The sequence below is a fragment of the Carassius gibelio genome, chromosome B25, assembly GCF_023724105.1.
Source record: "Carassius gibelio isolate Cgi1373 ecotype wild population from Czech Republic chromosome B25, carGib1.2-hapl.c, whole genome shotgun sequence".
Lineage (NCBI taxonomy): Eukaryota > Metazoa > Chordata > Actinopteri > Cypriniformes > Cyprinidae > Carassius > Carassius gibelio.
This window is the reverse complement of record NC_068420.1, coordinates 22,191,552-22,202,513: the sequence shown is the minus strand read 5'-3', so window position 1 is coordinate 22,202,513 and position 10,962 is coordinate 22,191,552. Positions and strand designations below refer to the sequence as shown.

Genomic DNA, 10,962 nt, shown 5'->3' with positions numbered 1-10,962 from the left:
AAAAAAACAATAGAAACCATTGAAGAAATTTTGAATGGTTTCCACTACAAACACCATTACAAACCATCAACTTTTAACCATTAAAACCATTTAAAAATGCTTTTCTGTATTTTCTAATGCTTTTCCATTATGATTCAGTGGCTATAACAAGCTACAAATAACAGGCAACCAATTACCAGTAGTAACCCACAGAGTCAATTGAATGTCAATTTCACTTTCAGAGTCTATTACAGTTTCTATTAAAACCAATACAAGTGCCATTATAACTAGTAAATCCATTACAAATTCTGTGATGGTGTCAATAGTTTTTTTTTTTTTTTCAGTGGGTTGTCAAGGCAGCACAACTGTTTAATAATAATGGTATTTGTGGATGACAGATTATTGATATAATGACACATGATATCTGAATAAATATGTAATGTATTTGACCATTATCCGTTATTCTATGAGACTCACAAATGATTCCATACGTTCCCTCTCCGATCCAGTTCATTGTGTCCTTTTATTATTTAAATACTAGATTAATAGTTAAAGAGTATAAAACGGGTGGAGCATAGCAGATGTGTTTTAAATAATTATTTATATGCTTATTTATAATATAAACCCAATTCCAAGAAAGTTGGGACACTTTACAAATTGTGAATAAAAACATAATGCAATGATGTGGAAGTTTCAAATTTCAATATTTTATTCAGAATACAACATAGATGGCATATCAAATGTTTAAACTGAGACAATTTATAATTTTAAGGAAAAAATAAGTTGATTTTAAATTACACATCTCAAAAAGTTTAGACAAAGCCATGTTTACCACTGTGTGGCATCCACTCTTCTTTTTATAACAGTCTGCAAACGTTCTGGGGACTGAGGAGACAAGTTGCTCAAGTTTAGGAATAGGAATGTTGTCCCATTCTTGTCTAATACAGGCCTCTAGTTGCCCAACTGTCTTAGGTCTTCTTTGTTGCATCTTCCTCTTTATGATGGGCCAAATGTTTTCTACCCGGATCCTTCTTTTACGCAACCATGATGTTGAAATTGATGCAGTATGTGGTCTGCCATTGTCCCATTGCCATATTTCCCTGAAAGAGACGACGTCTGGATGGGAGCATATGTTGTTCTAGAACTTGGATATACCTTTCAACATTGATAGTGTCTTTCCAGATGTGTAAGCTGCCCATGCCACACACTCATGTGACCCCATACCATCAGAGATGCAGGCTTCTGAACTGAGCGTTGATAACAACTTGGGTTGTCCTTGTCCTCTTTAGTCCGGATGACTTGGCGTCCCAGTTTTCCAAAAAGAACTTAACATTTTGATTAGTCTGACCACAGAACCATTTTCCACTTTTTCCACTTATTTTTCTCCAAAGCATTGGGGGAATTGGTGATCCTCTGCCCATCTTGACTTCTGAGAGACACTGCCACTCTGAGAGGCTCTTTTTATACCCAATCATGTTGCCAATCGACCTAATAAGTTGCAAAATGGTTCTCAAGCTGTTCCTTATATGTACATTTAACTTTTCCGGCCTCTTATTGCTACCTGTCCAAACTTTTTTGGAATGTGTAGCTCTAATGAAATCCAAAATGAGCCAATATTTGGCATGACATTTCAAAATGTCTCACTTTCAACATTTGACATGTTATCGGGTTTGTACAAACAGCGTTGTCCTGTCATGTGGTAGTCTACTTGTTATTTTTACATAGCTAGTGATGTAAAAAAAAAAAAAAAAAAGTTTTAAGTTTAACTCTGTAACATTTACCCCCATGACTACATTAATAACATTTTTATTTCATACCTGTGTAAATCAGGCTGAGCCCGTGACAAAACGGCCCCGACCAACAAACACCGGACCTCCCATGGGCCGCTGCTCTTTATTCGCATCTGCTATCTTCAGACCCGTGGGCATCTCTAAGAGGTTTTCTCGAGACGGAGCTGTTATGATGATCAGCGGCACAGCAGAGTTATTACACGATGAAGGTGGTGTTGATGATGAAGATGAATCAGTGCTAAGAGACGGCTCCACTACTGTTGAAATGTAAAAAAACAACAACAAAAAAACATGTAAATAACAGTATGGCATACATGTAAAATATTTTTATAGCATATAATAATTATACAATAATATTAGTATACATATATTTAATTCTCTCTCTCGCTCTCTCTCCCTATTATTATTATTAATTCTGTCTCTCTCTCTCAATAATATATATATATATATATATATATATATATATATATATATATATATATATATATATATATATATATATATATATATATATATATATATTTATACATATATACAGTATATATAAGTGTTGCCAAACGATTAATCACATCCAAAAAAAAAAAAAAAATTGGTCGCATAATATGTGTATATTTATTATGTATATATAAATCCACACACATACATGTATATATTTAAGAAAAATAATTTAAGTTGTTATTTTAAATATATTTATATATAATATACATTATATGAAAATAAATATATACTGTGGCGAGTGGGGCGGGGCCGAGAGGCGTGGGAACGAGGGGTGGGGCTCAGGTGTAGCTCATCCCCAATCACTACACCTGGCCTCACTCCTCGTTCCCACGCCTCTCGGCCCCGCCCCACTCGCCACATATACATGTAAATATTTTGAAATATATACTGTTTGTATGTGTATGTACTTACATATACATAATAAATGTAAACAGTATACACACATATAGTATGTAAACAAAAACTTTTATTTTGGATACAAAAATATTAATAGTTGGACAGAAATTGTTTTCTCTAATAACACTGAAGCGCACTCTTCTTTCAATTGGATTACAGGGAAGTTTACGTCAGAAGAGAAACATAATAGATTAACCTAATTAATCCGACACAGCACGACAGAGAGACAGTCTGACTACATTTCACAGTAGTCTAGACGAAATTTAGTTCATAGTCATATTTATATTCATATTCATATTAATGGCTTGGAAGTGTTATTGTCCTTGCCGGTACCTCTGGTTTCTTAGAAACATAAAGCCGATAAAGTGAATATAATGTTACCTGGGAGAACCTGCTTTCTCGGAGCAGAGCCCATTCCCCATCACGCACTGAAATGAATCTCTCCTGGACAAATCTTTTGCTCCATGTGAATAATACTCTTCTTCTGAGCTGACTGTGGGTTTACAGTCCTGATCCACTGTCAGTCTCACACACACTGCAGGGATTCCCCATCTAACCACAATAAATCACTTCACCAGGTCTCTCTTTTTTTTTTTAATAGGCTTAGGCGCAGAGAACCGGTTCTTATTCTGACTCAGTCATTTGGCTCGGTTAAAAAGGTTATCTAACGTGTATTACTCCCCAAACCTAGGCTAGAGAATACAGTAGTCTACTAAATACACTGAGTCTCCTGCAATACTTGTTCAACTGCTGCACACATTACCGAGTCTGACCAGTGTAGTCCGATTGTGTAATTCAATTATAAAAATGTAAATGCTTACAAAGGGTGGCTATATCTGAATATTTGTAAACACATACACATTTGATTGAATTGTTTCCAGTATTTCACTAACTGTTGGATACTTTACACTGTCAGGATACTTTACACTATAACTGTTTTGTTTCCTATTGGGGTTTGTGTATTTGCTTTTTATTTTATTTTTTAAGATTAACTGTTTCTACGGAAGCATTGTAGATTCCAGTGTTTCCTGTTAATAGCTATGCAAAGATTTGATTTCAAAATCATTGCTATTAAACTATACCTTGTTATGTTTTTAAATCTGTATTTAACCTCAAAACGGTCTCAAAGTAAAAGGCGGTGTTAAAGTCTGATTCTATGTTGGCTCTGCTTTAAAATGAAATAATTATACTCTTGATTGAAGTGATGAGTGATTTTGAAAGTCTGACAGTAATTAATGTGGAGATCTACTGTAAGGTTAACCCTGCTGCTTTACATGTTTGAAAAAAAAAAAATTATTAGAAATGTAGAAAAGTAGGCCTAATCAAAAAGTGATTAAATATAATCAGTTACTTTAGTAAAGTAATTGCAATAGTTACAATATTACATTTTAAATAGGGTAACCTGACCCTCTAACTCTAGCACTCTCTATTCTATTTCTATTTTATCTATTTGTTGAGCATTAAATGCTAATGCTGCAGTACACTGCCACCTGCTGCTGTAGAAAGTCATCTCCTCTCACGCAAACACATAAGGACAGTGTGTGCTAGTTGGCCATTGGCTGTGATCTTTTTGTTTGTTCAAATGCCACTTTTTGCCCCAGACTCAGGTGATGTTAAGCAACAACACAGTTGACTTTGGCACTGCTAAGTTCACTGATGTTTGCTTGGTGTCATGGGAGAAGCATTTTTTGGTTGCTCCTGAGGTATCCTCAAAGCTTAATGTCCAAAAGATAGGCACAGAAGCCAATACACAACAGTTAGTATTCATAAGTGGGTAGATTTGGTCCCATCTGAGCCTTTAGCTCCTCATCCTCACCACCAGAAAGCCCCTCCTGTTAAGTATTGACTATTATGTTTCCGGTTTAAAGCAGTCTACTTTTAAAGCAGTCTACTCATTCAAGTACTTAGGTGCTAAACCATTAAGGGCTTTATAAGTAATAAGCAAGATTTTAAAATCTACACAGTGTTTAATAGGGAGCCAGTGCAGTGTGGACAGAACAGGTCTAATATGGTCATACTTCCTGGTTCTAGTAAGAACTCTGGCAGCTGCATTTTGGGCAACCTGGAGTTTTTTTTACCAACTGTGCAGAACAACCACCCAATAAAGCATTACAATAATCTAACCTTGAGGTTTTAAATGCATGGATTAACATTTCTGCATTTGACATTGAGAGCATAGGCAGTAATTTAGATATATTTTGAGATGGAAAAAATGCAGTTTTACAAATGCTAGAAACGTGGCTTTCTAAGGAAAGATTTCTATCAAATAGCACACCTAGGTTCATAACAGATGACAAAGAATTGACAGAGCAGGCATCAAGTCTTAGACAGTGTTCTAGGTTATTACATGCAGAGTTTTTAGGTCCTATAATTAACACCTCTGTTTTTTTCAGAATTTAGCAGTAAGAAAATTACTCACCATCCAGTTTTTTTATATAGACTATGCATTCCATTAGTTTTTCAATTTGGTATGTTTCGCCAGGCCACAAAGAAATATAGAGCTGAGTATCATCAGCATAACAGTAAAAGCTAACACTGTGTTTCCTGATGATATCTCCCAAGGGTAACATGTAAAGTGTGAAGAGCAATGGCCCTAGTACTGAGCCTTGAGGTACTCCATACTGCACTTGTGATCGATATGATACCTCTTCATTCACTGCTACGAACTGATGGCGGTCATATAAGTACGATTTAAACCATGCTAATGCACATCCACTGATGCCAACAAAGTGTTCAAGTCTATGCAAAAGAATGTTGTGGTCAATTGTGTCAAACGCAGCACTAAGATCCAATAAAACTTATAGAGAGATACACCCACGATCAGATGATAAGAGCAGATCATTTGTAACTCTAAGGAGAGCAGTCTCAGTACTATGATACAGTCTAAATCCTGACTGGAAATCCTCACAGATACCATTTTTCTCTAAGAAGGAATATTATTGTGAGGATACTACGTTTTCTAGTATCTTGGACTGGAAAGGGAGATTCGAGATTGGTCTATAATTAACTAGTTCTTTTGGGTAAAGCTGTGTTTTTTTTGATGAGAGGCTTAATAACAGCCAGTTTGAAGGTTTTGGGTACATATCCCAATGACAATGAGGAATTAATAATGACAATGAGGTTACAATTTTATCTCTAATAGTATCGATTTTAGAAGTAAAGTAGTTCATAAAGTCATTACTGCTGTGATGTTGGGCAATGTCAACACTTGTTGATGCTTTATTTTTCATTAATTTAGCCACTGTAATGAATAAATACCTGGGGTTATGTTTGTTTTCTTCTAAAAGAGACGAAAAGTAATCAGATCTAGCAGTTTTTAATGCTTTTCTGTAGGATAGGTTACTTTCCCACCAAGCGATACGAAATACCTCTAGTCTTGTTTTCCTCCAGCTGCTCTTCATTTTCCGGGCTGCTCTCTTTAGGGTTGCCAGGTTTTCACAACAAATCCTGTCCAGTTGCTTCTCAAAACTAGTCCAAAACTAGCCCAAGTGCGTTTCCAGGAGGTTCCCTGATAAAAATTGCTTCCCCTGGGTTAAAGTATAAGTTTTTTGGAAGGGTTTTCTTGGTTAAATTTGCATTTTGGGCGCTAAATATCGCGTTATTGGTATTGGGGTTGCTTCAAACTGCGGACATGAAAAACAACCCGCAGACTACGGGTTATTTATACTGTATATATATATATATATATATATATATATATATATATATATATATATATATATATATATAATATATTTATATATATAATATAATAACGTGATATTTAGCCCCTAAAATGCAAATTTTACCAAGGCAACCCTGACAAAAACTTAACCTGGGAAGCAATTTTTATTAAGGAACCTCCTGGAAACACGATTGGACTAGTTTTGAGAAGCAGCCCTTAACAGAGCACATCTAGATTATGATCAGTGATCATATTATTTACAAAAAGTGCTTTTGTAGAAAGGGACCTGATATTTAATAAGCCAAGCTTTATCATTTGTTTATCTGTATTGCATCTGTTTTTTTATTTGTTGAACCTCAATTAAATTGTTACTCTTAAATTGGTTTGGACGTTTTTTGTATTTTCTAGTTCGGGGAACAGACACAGTCTCTATGGTGTGATATCTACGTGAAAGAGTCTCTATGTGCTGAGAATCAACTGACCTCTGTGACGTGAGGTGGCTAGCTGATGGTCGATGTCCGACTGGAGAAGTCGAAAATCATTAGCGCCGGTGTGAATACATGACAATAACAAGCTTACTGTATTTACGTTCAGCATTAGTCAGCACTTTTAAATTTGCCAAGATGTCAGGCGCTCTGGCTCCCGGTAAACATTGGGACTGTGGTGGCTGGAGTCTCTATTTTCATGGTCCAGGATAGGTTTGAGTAGCAAAATGGGCAGGTTTTGTTCTGAAAGCCTGGCAACCCTGCAGCCATCACCTTTATAGACCTCATTAACCAGCAGTACATGTCATGTTTCTCTCTTAGGGACTGTTTGATGACTGCAAAGACATAACCAATTCACTGCTGTCAAAAATCATCTCATGGCCGAAGAATGAGGACTGCTAATAAATTAATTAATTTATTCTGAGTACCATTATGCCACTCAGGAATCTGCAGCACTGATAAGCTACTTATCAGTCTCATGATTGCTATTATATAAAATGCAGAACAAAACTGCAGTGGTCTAAGCCATTTGCATTTCATTACTTGTTGGCATGACAACTAAACCGCGATGACACATGGGTTATAGAGAGGCAAGGAGGTCTTTATAAACATGGTTGTTTGCATTTGGAGATTTTTGTGAAGTGTGGACATAATTTACTGAAGCATCCTTCTCATACCATAAGAAATATGAGTTTTAAAAGGAGTGAAACATTGAGTGTGCTTGGTAATGATGCAGCGAGTAAATAGTTTTTTTTTTTCTGTCATATCCATCACCTGCAGTATGTGTGCTTTTCCGGTCTGTGTTATAATCTCAAACTGTCCTATTTCTACTGTACGTTTCCATTTAGTTGCTTAGCAACAATGGACTGCCAGAGGAAGGTCTGATGATAGGATTTACTGCTTAATTTGAAAAAGGACATTTAATATATAAATTAAATATAGAATAATAACCTTCTAAGTCAAATAACTTATGTTTATGATTTAAAAACTTTTAGATAAATAAAAATAAATGTAAAGCTTTAAATGCATCTACTGAAATGTATTGCAATCCACAAAGCACCAAAATTGTGGAAAGTTTCCTTATCAAAAACTTTTAATAATTTAAATAAAACAAAAGCAAAAGTAAATAAAAACTTTTTTTTTTCAATGTTGTGTAATTTAAAATCACAAAATAGCATTTTTTTTCCAGCACCATGATATTGTGTAAATGATGGATTTTTCTTTTGATGTGAGCTGTTCGTGGAAAGCAGTTCACGATATCTTGTGATTTCTGGTGTTCTCCCTATGCATTTCCACACTGGAACAGAAGATCAGTGTCTTGAAGCACATTATATTCCCTTAACACATGAAAATGTATGTGTGGATGTTTTTGTGTGATGTGTTTATGTGTCCCCAGCCCCTTTCTACCCACCCACCAACCCACACACATCACGATGCTTTACAAGACCTCATCACTAACTCTACAAACTCTACAGAGGCAATGTATAAAAGATGAAACATTATATAAATATGTTACATGGCTCACTGGATTGACTCCTATTGCTCAGCTTTAAAGAAATATATTTTAATAGTGTCTATTTGTTGGCAGAGGCAATTAGTATTAACTCCACCCACCAACGTGTGATTGGACTGGACAACATTACAAAAGATGGCCAGCAATCGATGGCTACAGTAGCATAGATGATGAAGCGCTTAATGTGTTTCTTATGACGCAATTTACCCGAGTTCGAATCCGCCTATAGGCAAATTTGTTCTTTTCTTTTTTCACATCTCTTATCACATTGAAAATGCATTTATTTTCCTGAAAAATAAGGAAATAATAATAATAATAATAATAAAAAGTATCGAGTAGGGTTTGGGTGGATGTAGGGAGGGTTTTATTATCCCAATATGGCAGCATCCATTAATAATATTAATAAAAATGATAAATTGCATGTTATTATTTCATACTGTTTAATGCAATAATACTATTGCAGCTACTACAATACTGAGGTGCAGTTATTTGCCACTATTTATATACGCTTTTATCCAAAGCAACAAATGAGGACAATAGAAGCAATCAGAACTAACTTCTACTGTATACTGTATAAACACACAAGAAGATAGAATGAACAAAATAGAAAGCTAGTTTTTTTAAAATAAAAAAATAAAATAAATAAAGTAGAATTAAAATAGAAAAGAAAGCACTAGAGTTAGAGGGTCAAATAAAGATGGAACAGATGTGTTTTTACTCATTAATTGAAGATGGCTAATGACTCAGATTGAGTTGGGCAGGCTATTCCACCAGGAGGAAACTGTATGAAAGTTGTTTAGGTGCGGATCTTATACTAGGTGACAACCGCTACAGGTTGTTCAGGCAGAACAATAAATCACTTGGTCCATGTCCACAATAAAGTTCTTTACTTTTTCTTTTGCTTCATACATCAGTATGGGTGTGGTTCTATAAATGAATAATAATAACAATAATGAATATACAGTAGATACAATGAGGTAGAAACAATACTGAACAAAATAAAGTAATTCAATAGCATAAAGATAAGGACATATTTATACAAGTCCAGCAGCTGTACATTTACCTCAGGTTTATGCACATATTCACTTCAAATAGACTCACATAATATTACATTACATAATATTCAAGAAGTAACATTTAAAGTCTAATTCAGCACTTTTTATGCTGATATGAATGTGCGATCAAGCTTATGTGGGCATTGATTACCTCAGAGGAATAAACAAACTTTTAGAATAGCAATATTACATAGCAGCAACTAAATCTACCAATATATACATGAAAGATTATATAAGTAATTACTTTTAAGATGTACGCACACAGTATGAACAAAAACTACAAATCGGACCCGATCAGCACGGAGATCTCTACAAAACTGCCGTGAGATTTAGCGCCGATCTAAACCAATGAAATTACAAGAATGATAGTCAGGTGATTCAGAAACAATATGTATATCCTAAAGTGTATCAAATTAAATGTCCAGCAGAGGGCACCAGCATCATTAAATCTTAGCCTTTTGTACAGCCGCCCCCAAATTTGTTTAACGAATTTGTAAATGAAGAAAAGGCTCATTAATCTTTGTTGGTGTCATCAGGTAGGGCAGTTTAATCAGACGAGCCACAGGTCTTGTGTAAGTTTTGTCTTTGACATTCACTACAGCTGTGCGAACTCGTCCATCTTGTCCAGGAATGACTTTGGCTACTGTACCTATTTGCCACAGGGCTCTTGGTGCTTGTTGATCCACAATCATCACGACTTCACCAGCTTGAAGGTTTTCTGATTCTCTTTGCCATTTTTGTCTTCGTTGCATGTCTGGGAGGTAATGCCGTATGAAACATTTCCAGAAGTTTTCAATTAGAATCTGGCTGTGACGCCATCTCCTACGACTGAGCATTTCTGATTCCGGATAGACAACTTGTGGTAATGCAGAGGTTGGACGTCCCATAAGGAAGGAATTAGGTGTCACAGGGTCTATATCTGCTATATCTGAGGAAACATATCCCAACGGCCTGGAGTTTAATATGCCCTCCACTTCCACAAGTACAGTGATTAGTACTTCCTCTGGCATGGATTGAGAACCAAGGGAGGTGCGCAGTGCAGTCTTGATAGACCTAACCTCTCTCTCCCATGATCCTCCAAAATGCGGTGCATTTGGTGGGTTTAGACGGAAATGGATCTGCTGAGAAGCCAGATGTTCTTTCAAGGCTGGGTGAAGTCTACTGAAGGCATTCTGGAGTTCTGTGCTACCTCCCTTGAAGTTTGTACCATGGTCAGAAAGCACTTCATATGGTTTCCCTCTGTGAGCTATGAACCTTCTTAACGACATAAGAAAGGAGTCTGTGTCAATGCTCGATAGAAGTTCAATATGAACAGCTTTGGTAGTAAGGCACTTGTACAGTATTCCCCAACGTTTTTCACATCTGCGTCCGAACTTAACCTGGAATGGACCAAAACAATCAACACCTGTCGAATAGAAAGCTGGACAAAACAGTCTAAGATTAGACTGGGGAAGATCTGCCATCATGGGGATTTCTGGCTTCCCCTCGCCATTTCTTACATTCAAAGCAGCTGCGTTGGTGTTTTTTAACTGCCTCTCTGCCTCTTATGATCCAATATTTCCGTCTCAGTTCTGCGAACACA

The 10,962-nt window shown here is 36.0% G+C and overlaps 1 long non-coding RNA gene across 1 annotated transcript; it reads right to left on the bottom strand.

Annotated features, from left to right (window-relative positions):
* Positions 1 to 664: 664 nt before the first annotated feature.
* On the bottom strand, positions 665 to 3,199 carry LOC128014439 (uncharacterized). The gene is made up of 2 exons (XR_008183543.1): positions 3,045 to 3,199; positions 665 to 2,026 (listed from the first exon to the last, which is right to left on the bottom strand). It is a non-coding gene; the product is annotated as an uncharacterized LOC128014439 (long non-coding RNA).
* Between the last annotated feature and the right edge of the window lie 7,763 nt (positions 3,200 to 10,962).